General features: G+C 47.4%; 1 protein-coding gene across 1 annotated transcript in view; it reads right to left on the bottom strand.

The window, feature by feature from the left end:
• The window catches only part of RDX (radixin), a 227,520-nt gene extending 215,673 nt beyond the window's left edge, over positions 1-11,847 (bottom strand). Inside the window, exon 1 of the mRNA XM_073613487.1 lies at positions 11,500-11,847. The gene's annotated coding sequence lies outside the window, so the exon portion shown is untranslated. The remainder of the gene's footprint in view (positions 1-11,499) is intronic.
• Positions 11,848-13,212: the final 1,365 nt, after the last annotated feature.

The raw sequence follows: 13,212 nt of genomic DNA, 5'->3' as shown, positions 1-13,212 counted from the left end.
CACACATTTTCACGACTATATAAGTTAAATTTCCCACCCCTATTAAGGACAGTTAGAACACTGCTAAACCAGTGGCGCACGGGTCTCCACTCTTGGATAGGACACTGTAACATTGTAAAAATGACGATCCTCCTGAAATTTATATACCTCATGCAAGCACTACCTATCCATATCCCTTCATCTTACTTTAAACAAATACAATCCACCTTTACAGAATTCATATGGGCTAAGAAGAGACCCCGACTCCCACACAAACTGTTGGTCCTCCCCAAACAACACGGCGGCCTTGCGTTACCGGACATTCGCGCATACCACCAGGCAGTACACATAGAGAGGCTCAGACTGGTGCCGTCACCAAGAGACCAAGCTCTGGACACAACTGGAGCAAAACCAAAGCGAGATCCCCCTCAACAGGACCCCTTGGTGCTACACATACTAATCAGCAGAAATAAAACGCCACCCACTGATTGGCAACACAACACAAGTCTGTGCACGACTCATTTCTAAGGCGTCAATATCCTCTCCCAACTCACCTCTATACCCCATATTGGGAAATCCCAAGTTCTCGCCGGGCATACAAGATATAATTTTCCGGAGACTGAGCGACGCGGGTCTACAACAGGCCTCCCACTTTAGTACTGGAGGACGCTGGAATACTATAGCAGAACTATCTGACCCCATAGGCCCATTTCGCCTAGACTTCTGGAGATCCCGTCAACTAGGCCACTTTCTTCATTCCTTGAAACCACCTGCCGCCGACGACTAACCCCTTACAACCCTAGAGGAACTCTGCAACAACACGGGAACTATAATTCACACGCTTTCCCTAGCCTACAACCTTCTAAATACACCACAGGCAGACTACATACCCCCGGGCTTAATCAAATGGGAAATAGACTTAAATTGCCACTTCAGCACGACCAAACAACAACACATCCTGAAGTTTACACACAAGTCCTCCATCTGTGCTAAGATCCAGGAGACCAACTATAAACTTCTATCAAGATGGTACAGGACCCCAACATTGCTCCACAAATTCTTCCCAAGGACGTCTGATCTTTGTTGGCACTGTCGGGCAGATAACCCTCCGACCACCAATCCTCTTTCTCCGCTTTAATCTCAACCAGACCATTCTTTTCAACCTTCTCTACCCACATATCTGGGGGTCCTTTTTTACTAAAGGAAAAAACAAAAGGGACCGGACGCACAGGCCCCAACACCACATTTCATCGTACAATTAACACATAAACATCCCCATCACTGTGCAAAAAACCTCTGATACCACCACATATTTAACGAATGACAAGAAACTCACATAATCACAGGAGACGAATGAGTCATCTCACAGACATATACTAACAGTTGTACCTATCGTGCCATACCTTGCTGTTAGAAATATTGTTCTTTACTATGTTTCATGTGTTACCTTGTACAATACAAGCCCGTGTGGGCCCTGTTCCTGTTATAAAGAAAAAAGAAAAAAAAGAAAAAGAAAACACAGGGTATCAGTTACAGTAAATAACGACACCCAACCCCCTCTGGCCCTCTTGTCCAGGTTTCCCTTCTTTTTGCTCCCCGTAGCGCTGCTGGCTTCCGCAGGGGATCATTTCAGGATAAAGAGTGCGGGAAGGGGCTGGAAAATATGTAATTTAACAGCCCCTTCCTTTTATGAATGAACACAGTGAGTGATCATACCTATGCTTCAGTTTGGGAATGAACAGGGAGACTATGACTCTTCCTTCATATCTGCGGAGACTGCAGATATAGAAATTGAGGCATATGTCATTAATGACTTCCAGATGTCGGGGGTCTGTTTAGACCCCTGATATTTTACCAAAGTCCTCCAACAAAGCTGCTAAATAAAAAAATAAACTGTAACAAATAAAAATAAAATAAAAACTACCGATACCAACCTCTGCCCTTCTGACACCATCCAGTGCCCTACTGATTGACAAAAACTTCTACCCTACTGACATCGTCCACTGCCCTCCAGATAGTAACCTCGGGTTACGAGTAAGCGCTTTGGGCTTGAAATGAGTTAACCAGTCCGTCTCTTGGAGGTTTGCCATGATGTTTTCATCCTTACAAGATTCAATAAAGTATCCAATTTTCCATTACATTGGTGTGCGGTGATCCACTTCCATTACCATCCGGAGGCAAACCGTTCCCTGCACTTGCTGTGTGGATTGGGGTCTGAAGAGGCAAGCTGACCTGGAGTAGTGTTTCAGCACCGTCCACTGCCCTATAGACACTTATAAAGGTAGGACATGTTTATATTTTTACAGTGACATTTGTTTTACTATATTTTTCAAAGTTTTCCTTACTATTTAGTTAGGCCTTGCTAGTTCATTTCTTTAAAAAAAAAAAAATAATATGAATAAAACACCCCAGGCGCCAAACCCCGGTGATCTGATCTCTGTCACGTTGCTCAGGTGAAGAGAGCTGAAGTTCTGCTGACTTCTACCATCCAATCACATGCAACAAAATTGTTTTTCTGTGCATGCGACTGTATTTCAATGGTCAGAATAAATTAATATTCTGGTCAATGAAAATAATTAACATCCAAGTGTTTGACCCAACTAAACACACCTAGCGTTTTTTTCCTGCGGAAACACTGCTGCAAATAGGAAAGGCATCTAGGAGAACTGGACAACTGTGTGCATGGGGCCTAAATCTTCCCAGTGGGGACATAGATTGAAATGAAAACTTGATAACAGTTCTAACCTTCCCTACTCTGTCCAAAACTGAAAAAATTCCAGCATTAGACTTAACGGTAACTATTTCCATTTCCAGGAAAAATTATCTCTGCTGTCCTGTTCGGCAGGCAATACCTCCCACCAAACACAATCCATTCAACTGAATGGGAGCACCCCATACCTGCATGCAATGTACCTGTTTGTGGTGTCAGGTGCGTATTTTAATTGGGTAAAATAGGTGGCAGTGGTGGGGATAAACACTTCCTCGTTCTGGATACTCTTCAGAGGGCATTTGCCAGACGGCAAGGATCACTCTGCAGAAGGCACTGCATGTGCAATTGAGGCTTTAGCTATACAGGAAAGATGATTGTGAGGAGGCCTTAGTGTGGGACATAATTCTCTGCTCCACTATGTACTAAATATTATCTTACATCAAATTAAACACCTCCAAAACTATACTGCTGAAGACATAATATTTTCTTGCATGTGTTTATATCAATACATCACTGAAAAAAGGTTTGTCAGCAGCAAATAGATATTTTTGTAAATAGAAAAATGCAGACATGCAGAAATTCTGTTCCAACAAGTTTATCCAACGATCGAAGGGAATTCCTACATATATTTTCTGCTCTCCAGATACATGACAACATCCCCGATGCAAATTCTGTATATGAAATGCAAACAAATGTAAGTGTGTGCCTATTCCATTAGCTATAGACTATGACATCCACACATTTCTATGGATACAGCATGTATACAAAACAGGAATAATGCATATTATCAACACACTGCTCAGCAAACATATCACTGAATACAGATATCAATAAGGTAATAACTTTCACATGTACTCTGGCAAAAGCACAGCTGGGAATTGATTAAGCAAAATTCCAGTACAATTCAATCGCTTCATTCTCATTTGTTTTGCTTGACCACAAGATATATTGTGAAGATGTACAAGATTGAACAGATAGACAAATCTTAACAGAAGAAAAATTGATACCTAAATCATATGGAGTTTGATTGATTTCTACAAACCGTTCTGGTGCAATACACAAGGGCTGAACCCCTTGTCTGTATGCTTTTTGCTGCAATTGTCCTATTGGAAAGATTTACCTTTATTACCTATCCTGAAAACACAAGAATCGAGTCATTCTCTGAAGTGGGAGACAAAATCCCCTCTTGGATAATTGTCGCTGCAACAGGTGTTCCCACTGGAGGATTTCTCCTGTTCCTGTGACGACTGTAGAATTTAGATTTTCCATCACTACTCTCAAACAGGGAGAATCTCCCACAGACAGCCAAAAAAAAAAAAAAAAAAAAAAAAAAAAAAAAAAAAAAACAAAACTGACAAGGGGGTTGAACCCCTCTACACTTTATATATACTTTTGAGTATTACTTTGCCATTTTAAAAAACTACAAAGACCATTTGTAACATTTTTAAATAGAGCAGCAGCAACAATGCCAGCTTTGATGTTTCCCATAGTTCTTTCATGGGAAAATATTGCACTTTACATGACTAAGTAACACTGTGAAGTCTGAATCCAAGACAATTTTAAAGTGAATGGAAACTCAGAACATCAACAGACCAACCGATATATATCAGTTCTCAGAAGCTGTGATATCAGAACAAAATTACCATTAAATACCTTTTTAGTGTTGCTTTTATTTGCAGTCATGTGACCACTATTCCTCACTCTGTGTACCTTCTCTGATCCACAGACCACCCCCCCCCCCCCCCCCCCCCGAGAATTGACATCAGATCGAAAGTGATATTGCCAGCTCATAGTCTACCTCCTCCAATTCAGTCCCGTACTTTTTTTGCCACTTGTGCAATAGAAGAATCATCAGACTTGCCTCTGGGGATCCTGAATAATAATGAGGCAGCACTGCTTCCAGATCCCGACGACACTAGAGGGATCAGCCATTTCAATAGCAGCTGATCACTGTTGTCGGCCTGACACAGGCAGTAAAAGAATATTTGGGGAAACAGCTGGATCAAAAAGGGGAAAGTAAATACGTAATCTAAGACCTTCAAAGCAGAATATAATGTCAATGATCACATTTAGGGGAAACCTTGTAAGGCCACATGCACACTTGATGTTTTGCTAAAACCCTTTCCTCCTGGCAGCAGTGTTTTGGCAGAAAAAACGTCTGGTGCTTGTAAAATTGTTTTAAAAGTGTTTAGGTGCATTTACAGGCATCAAACGCTTGGGCGTGAATTCATTATTTTCAGAATAATGATTTATGCTAGCGATTAAAATGAATTAATGCTCAAGCACTGAACGCCCATTCAGATGTATTTACAAGTGTCAAGCGTTTTTTTCAGCCAAAACTCTGTTGCTCCTGGACGCACTGGCAGTGGGGTTTTTCCTGCCTCTAAAAGTCCCTGCAGCTAATACCTATGTGTGCATGGACGTATAGGCTAACATGGATGGGTGTTGAGAGGAAGAAAAAAAAAAAAAAAAAAAAAAAACCCCATCAGAAGCCCCTAGGAGCAGCTGTAAAAACAACAAGTGTGTTTGAGGCCTACAAGAATCGTCACAATAGTAATTTTGGATTGAATGATCTCTCCAACCAAAAAAAAAAAAAAAAAAATATATGAGACCAACACTTCGGCAGGCATATCCCCCAAACACAGAAAGTGCATAGCACAGTAGTCCCCCCCTACAACAGGGGTGTCCAACCGCTGACCACATATAGGAAGTAGAGAGCCAAGGCTTCCGGTATAGTGCTGGCTCCTGCCACTAGCCCTGGGGGGCAGCCAGCAGCAGCCGCCAGCCACACCCGCCCTGGGGGACAGCCAGCAGCAGCCGCCAGCCACACCCGCCCTGGGGGACAGCCAGCAGCAGCCGCCAGCCACACCCGCCCTGGGGGACAGCCAGCAGCAGCCGCCAGCCACACCCGCCCTGGGGGACAGCCAGCAGCAGCCGCCAGCCAGCCATACCCGCCCTGGCGGACAGCCAGCAGCAGCCGCCAGCCAGCCATACCCGCCCTGGCGGACAGCCAGCAGCAGCCGCCAGCCAGCCATACCCGCCCTGGCGGACAGCCAGCAGCAGCCGCCAGCCACACCTGCCCTGGGGGACAGCCAGCAGCAGCCAGCCAGCCAGCCATACCCGCCCTGGGGACAGCCAGCAGCAGCCGCCAGCCATACCTGCCCTGGGGGACAGCCAGCAGCAGCCGAAAGCCATACGCGCCCTGGGGGACAGCCAGCAGCTGCCGCCAGTCATACGCGCCCTGGGGGACAGCCAGCAGCTGCCGCCAGCCATACCTGCCCTGGGGGACAGCCAGCAGCTGCCGCCAGCCATACCTGCCCTGGGGGACAGCCAGCAGCTGCCACCAGCCATACCTGCCCTGGGGGACAGCCAGCAGCTGCCGCCAGCCATACCTGCCCTGGGGGACAGCCAGCAGCTGCCGCCAGCCATACCTGCCCTGGGGGACAGCCAGCAGCTGCCGCCAGCCATACCCGCCCTGGGGGACAGCCAGCAGCTGCCGCCAGCCATACCCGCCCTGGGGGACAGCCAGCAGCTGCCGCCAGCCATGCCCGCCCTGGGGACAGCCAGCAGCAGCCGCCAGCCATGCCCGCCCTGGGGACAGCCAGCAGCAGCCAGCCAGCCATACCCACCCTGAGGGACAGCAGCAAACAGAGATATCTGCAGGAACCCTGAGGAAGAAGTGAAGAATGAGGTCAGTTTATTATTAAAATCAAACAGCAATGAAGCATATCTGTTCTCTACACTGGTACACTAGGCTGCTTTCAAACTGAAAGTCAAAGACTTCCGTTATTACCTGCGGATTTGGTGCACTGTCAGAAAGTGCACCACACCTGCAGGATATAACAGAATTCTTTGGCAAAGTGCAGCTAACCTGCAGGAAAGTCACAGGTACACTGGGTAAACCACAGCCCATTAGTGTGAAAGCAGCCTTAGGCCAATTTCACATGATTAGTAAAATTGAGTCTGCCTGTCTGTTTTTCAGGCAGACCCAATCGGATCCTGAATTCATCTTTATGGAGCGGCAGATGTAAATGGATTTGTGTCTGTTTATACCCACCTACCTCCAATCCAATCCACAAAAAAAATAAAATAAACAGAAGGGGATCTGTCCCCTTCCATCTGGGTGGATAGGATTGGAGGGCCCATAGAGTAGAGCATGCTGTGTCCTTGTCTGCTCTGCATATGCTCACTCTTCAAAAGGTTGGGCACCCTGTCCTACGGTGTACAGACTTCAGATCTGAAACCACAATGGATCTCTCATATGGATCTCTCCAGAATCAAATATTTAATAGCGTCCCCCACTGGGGCATTACCCATACACAGATGTCAAATTTTTGGGAATTACAACTTTGAAAAGATTTATGCCAAGAAACTGAAATCCAAAAAAAATTGAAAGTCTTCCCTTGCGGTGGGGCTGAGCACACATTGCTTGTTTATTCTAGAGGACGATAAGAGCACTTTTACTTACCTGAACCTCCGCTCCCCCCGCAAGCAGCGCTTCCCTCTGCTCCAGCATTGAACTGTCCCCTAGGTGTCCTCGCATCCCATGCAGAGCTATGGTCCCTGCATCAAAGAAGACCTTAGCCTGCCAGGGCATTGTGAGAAGTGCTGCAAGGACCAGATCAGCAGCACAGAGGGGCCTACGGGAGTGAAGGATCACATAGGTAAAGCTGCTTTACAGTAAATGGTCCCCTAGGCTTAAAATGAGCAGTTAACCCTTGCAGCACGGGCCCAGCCCAAATACAAGGCAAGACTTTAAGGTCCGGTTCACTCCCGGAAAAAAAAAAAAAAAAAACCCTGCCAAGACACGCCATCGCACTTGCAGTGCTATTTATTTTTAACACAGGTACCAGTCACACAAAACGCACATTGGGAAACATGTGAGGCTCACTACAAAAAAAATTTAATAAATAACACGTACAGAAACTACTTTGGTGCATTTGTCACACAGAGCATCCCATTGAAGTGTATACTGTTATGCAACAAATGTGCAAATAATGTGTCATGTGTGAATGGGGCCTTCACTTTACCGGTGTTCAGCTTGTAACACATACAGATTAATGTGGATCTTTAGAGAGAGTTTTGTATAGAGTAGAGTCCTTCCTATCCTGACCAGGAGATGCAATAGGAAGAGACATGGGATCTCTACAAAAGGTAAGGAAATTGGATTTCTCATCTCTTACTGTCTTCCTGACAATGACCACAAGGTCAGAGAGACAGGGTGACTATCAAAAACGTGTCTCCTACCACTACATTGTGGTGGTTTGCGAAAAAACAAAAAAAACAAAAAAAACAAAAGTTACCTTATGCATTACTTTTTTCAGCACAGAGCAGTGTGAGACAATACGGTGCCTTGCACCAGCCGGTGGCCAATTGAACGTCATAAGAGGTCTGTGTGACATTTCAATAAAATTTGTTTAAAAAAAAAAAAGTGAACAGCGAGATGTGACGAGATTGGTGCACCAGCACTGCGCTGATCTGGCCAGACAGCACCACACCCCAGCAGCTTCGCTCCCAAGTCAAAAGTTTTAACAAATGACAGGAGTGTCTGCTTTCCACTTTAAGCAAAGACTGTGCTGCACAATGTCCTGATACCAAAACCACTCAAGTACTCAGACTTCAGCTACAAAGTAAACAATACAAAGTTTTAAAGGGAATCTGTTACATATCTTTTGTACCTGAAATGTATATTTTTCCTAAAAAGTAAACAAACAATGTTGGCACCAGGATGCTTGGCTTAGCAGCACTACATTGCACAGCTCATAAGCCGCAGTACAAATCTGGCCAGTGCAGCAAGAGCCTGACAACTTTCTGTACCGATATCTGTTCAACAGAAGCTGATCTAAACCACTGGCTTATGTCCAATGGTCTTGCTGGAAAACCAGCAGTGTATTGTGGTGATGGGGGGGGGGGTTGGTACAACCCACTGAACATGTACTCCACTTTACTGCTGAGCCAATCCCTGGAAATATTACCGGATGTATCACCACAGCCAGCAATACTCAGTGTACATAGAACAGCTGGAGCAATCTCCTCTAATGACACCAAATCTTTAGTGAGGAAGTGGCCGATGTCACAGGGACAGATAAAGTGTACCTGTACCCAAAACTTTTTTGTTTTGGATAGAGCCGGGAGGGATTAGAAGACCAACCTTCTTTTACTGCAGTATAAGGCACCACTGAAAAAATTCCTTTCCTGTCATTAAAAAACAAAAAAAAAAAAGTTGTCCTCAGGACAGGAAGTGAGAGGAAATCTCTATTACAGAGCCCCAGATGGCAGTAAAACCTGATGGGGGTTCTGACCTTTCCCCTTTCTATCCTATAAAAAAGGTCCTCACTAGGAACTGACCCTGAAGATTTCTAAATTTACCTAACATTTCTGTCTCTGTACCCCACAAATGGCACAGAGGGGTCATAGTGCCGGATCCTACAGAGGCTCACACTCAATCTGTCTCTACAGGACAGGACACAGGTATTCTCACCCAGCACTCTGTAGAAATGATGAAGAGCTCCAAAACACACCAATCCCACCCCAGACAGCACAGGGGCTACACCCAGGATCTGTCACTTCATCTACAACAAAGGGGAGGGAAGGCCGGGATACCTAAGAAGATGATACCATACTGGAGATCATAGCACAGGGGACATCACCACCGCTGACCTGGTGTGCTACCACAGGGACCTGTGTGGGGACATGGCATGGTGCAGACAGGACCAGCCATGTAAGGTGGGGACCCCTGCATGTCAGCATGGAGGACTATTCATCCAACACCTCCCTCCACAGTGCCAGTATGTCAGCATGTAGGAGTCCTCACCCCACAGTGCCAGTATGTCAGCATGGAGGAGTCCTCACCCCGTGTCAGTATGTCAGCATGGAGGAGTCCTCCCCCCGTGTCAGTATGTCAGCATGGAGGAGTCCTCGCCCCGTGTCAGTATGTCAGCATGGAGGACACCTCACCCCACAGTGCCAGTATGTCAGCATGGAGGAGTCCTCGCCCCGTGTCAGAATGTCAGCATGGAGGAGTCCTCGCCCCGTGTCAGTATGTCAGCATGGAGGACACCTCACCCCACAATGCCAGTATGTCAGCATGGAGGAGTCCTCGCCCCGTGTCAGAATGTCAGCATGGAGGAGTCCTCGCCCCGTGTCAGAATGTCAGCATGGAGGAGTCCTCGCCCCGTGTCAGAATGTCAGCATGGAGGAGTCCTCGCCCAGTGTCAAAATGTCAGCATGGAGGAGTCCTCGCCCCGTGTCAGTATGTCAGCATGGAGGACACCTCACCCCACAATGCCAGTATGTCAGCATGGAGTCCTCGCCCCGTGTCAGAATGTCAGCATGGAGGAGTCCTCGCCCCGTGTCAGAATGTCAGCATGGAGGAGTCCTCGCCCCGTGTCAGAATGTCAGCATGGAGGAGTCCTCGCCCCGTGTCAGAATGTCAGCATGGAGGAGTCCTCGCCCCGTGTCAGAATGTCAGCATGGAGGAGTCCTCGCCCCCACAGTGCCAGTATGGAGGCCACCTCACCCCCACAGTGCCAGTATGTCAGCATGGAGGACACCTCACCCCCACAGTGCCAGTATGTCAGCATGGAGGACACCTCACCCCCACAGTGCCAGTATGTCAGCATGGAGGACACCTCACCCCACAGTGCCAGTATGTCAGCATGGAGGAGTCCTCACCCCACCGTGCCAGTATGTCAGCATGGAGGACACCTCACCCCACAGTGTCAGCATGGAGGACACCTCACCCCACAGTGTCAGCATGGAGGACACCTCACCCCCACAGTGCCAGTATGTCAGCATGGAGGACACCTCACCCCACAGTGCCAGTATGTCAGCATGGAGGACACCTCACCCCCACAGTGTCAGTATGTCAGCATGGAGGACACCTCACCCCCACAGTGTCAGTATGTCAGCATGGAGGACACCTCACCCCCACAGTGTCAGTATGTCAGCATGGAGGACACCTCACCCCCACAGTGTCAGTATGTCAGCATGGAGGACACCTCACCCCCACAGTGTCAGTATGTCAGCATGGAGGACACCTCACCCCCACAGTGTCAGTATGTCAGCATGGAGGAAACCTCATCCCCACAGTGCCAGTATGTCAGCATGGAGGACACCTCACCCCCACAGTGCCAGTATGGAGGACACCTCACCCCCACAGTGCCAGTATGTCAGCATGGAGGACACCTCACCCCACAGTGTCAGTATGTCAGCATGGAGGACACCTCACCCCACAGTGCCAGTATGTCAGCATGAAGGACACCTCACCAACACAGTGCCAGTATGTCAGCATGGAGGACACCTCACCCCACAGTGCCAGTATGTCAGCATGGAGGACACCTCACCCCACAGTGTCAGTATGTCAGCATGGAGGACACCTCACCCCACAGTGCCAGTATGTCAGCATGAAGGACACCTCACCAACACAGTGCCAGTATGTCAGCATGGAGGACACCTCACCCCACAGTGCCAGTATGTCAGCATGGAGGACACCTCACCCCACAGTGCCAGTATGTCAGCATGGAGGATACCTCACCCCACAGTGCCAGTATGGAGGATACCTCACCCCACAGTGCCAGTATGTCAGCATGGAGGACACCTCACCCCCACAGTGTCAGCATGGAGGACACCTCACCCCACAGTGTCAGCATGGAGGACACCTCACCCCCACAGTGCCAGTATGTCAGCATGGAGGATACCTCACCCCACAGTGCCAGTATGTCAGCATGGAGGAGTCCTCGCCCCACAGTGTCAGCATAGAGGACACCTCACCCCACAGTGCCAGTACGTCAGCATGGAGGACACCTCACCCCTCAGTAAACTTGTGTCCTCGGTCCGCTGTCCTCTCTCAGGCGAGAATCCGGCCCTGGTTACCTGCAGGAGGCCTGCTTTCGGTCACTTTCCTCCTCCTCCTCCTCCTGCAGGCTCCGTTACTCGGGCAGCTGTGTCTGGGTGGGCTGGGGCCGCGCAGTCTCCCTGGGGAGGAAGAAGAGGAGGGCAGATGGAGGAGGAGGCGGCTCAGACCGCTACAGGAGGATGGAGGGACACACAACATGGCTGCCCGGCCCCTCCTGCCGCCTCATTAGCCGGGGACATCATAGAGGAACCTCCCTCTCCTCACCATACGAACTTCGTGTACCGGCGGCAACTCTTCCCCTACACCGGCCTGCGTATGTCTCATAGACCCGCCATATGTAATAGGGAGAGCAACAAGTGTGAGGAGATGTCCGAGCCCCTCCCCCTCCCCCTCCTCATACTCCGAGTGTGAAGTACCACACACAATTCAGTACACTGTATATGGAGAGCAACAAGTCACCACACCTCTCCGTCTATATACAGTATATATAGAGAGATATAATGTAGAGAGATATAATGTCCAGTCACTCTCACCACACCTCTCCGTCTATATACAGTATGTACAGAGATATAATGTCCAGTCACTCTCAACACACCTCTCCGTCTATATACAGTATATAGAGAGAGATATAATGTCTAGACACTGTCACCACACCTCTCCGTCTATATACAGTATATAGAGAGAGATATAATGTCCAGTCACTCTCACAACACCTCTCCGTCTATATACAGTATATATAGAGATATAATGTCCAGTCACTCTCACCACACCTCTCCGTCTATATACAGTATAGAGAGAGAGATATAATGTCCAGTCACTCTCACCACACCTCTCTGTCTATATACAGTATATAGAGAGATATGTCTAGACACTGTCACCACACCTCTCCGTCTATATACAGTATATATAGAGATATAATGTCCAACCACTCTCACAACACCTCTCCGTCTATATACAGTATATATAGAGATATAATGTCCAGTCACTCTCACCACACCTCTCCGTCTATATACAGTATGTACAGAGATATAATGTCCAGTCACTCTCAACACACCTCTCCGTCTATATACAGTATATAGAGAGAGATATAATGTCTAGACACTGTCACCACACCTCTCCGTCTATATACAGTATATAGAGAGAGATATAATGTCCAGTCACTCTCACAACACCTCTCCGTCTATATACAGTATATATAGAGATATAATGTCCAGTCACTCTCACCACACCTCTCCGTCTATATACAGTATATAGAGAGAGATATAATGTCCAGTCACTCTCACAACACCTCTCCGTCTATATACAGTATATATAGAGATATAATGTCCAGTCACTCTCACCACACCTCTCCGTCTATATACAGTATAGAGAGAGAGATATAATGTCCAGTCACTCTCACCACACCTCTCTGTCTATATACAGTATATAGAGAGATATGTCTAGACACTGTCACCACACCTCTCCGTCTATATACAGTATATATAGAGATATAATGTCCAACCACTCTCACAACACCTCTCCGTCTATATACAGTATATATAGAGATATAATGTCCAGTCACTCTTACCACACCTCTCCGTCTATATACAGTATGTATAGAGATATAATGTCCAGTCACTCTCACAACACCTCTCCGTCTATATACAGTATATAGAGAGACATATAA

This window comes from Aquarana catesbeiana, linkage group LG02, assembly GCF_042186555.1.
Source record: "Aquarana catesbeiana isolate 2022-GZ linkage group LG02, ASM4218655v1, whole genome shotgun sequence".
NCBI lineage: Eukaryota > Metazoa > Chordata > Amphibia > Anura > Ranidae > Aquarana > Aquarana catesbeiana.
The sequence above is the reverse complement of the archived record's forward strand: the minus strand, read 5'-3'. Positions and strand labels throughout refer to the sequence as shown.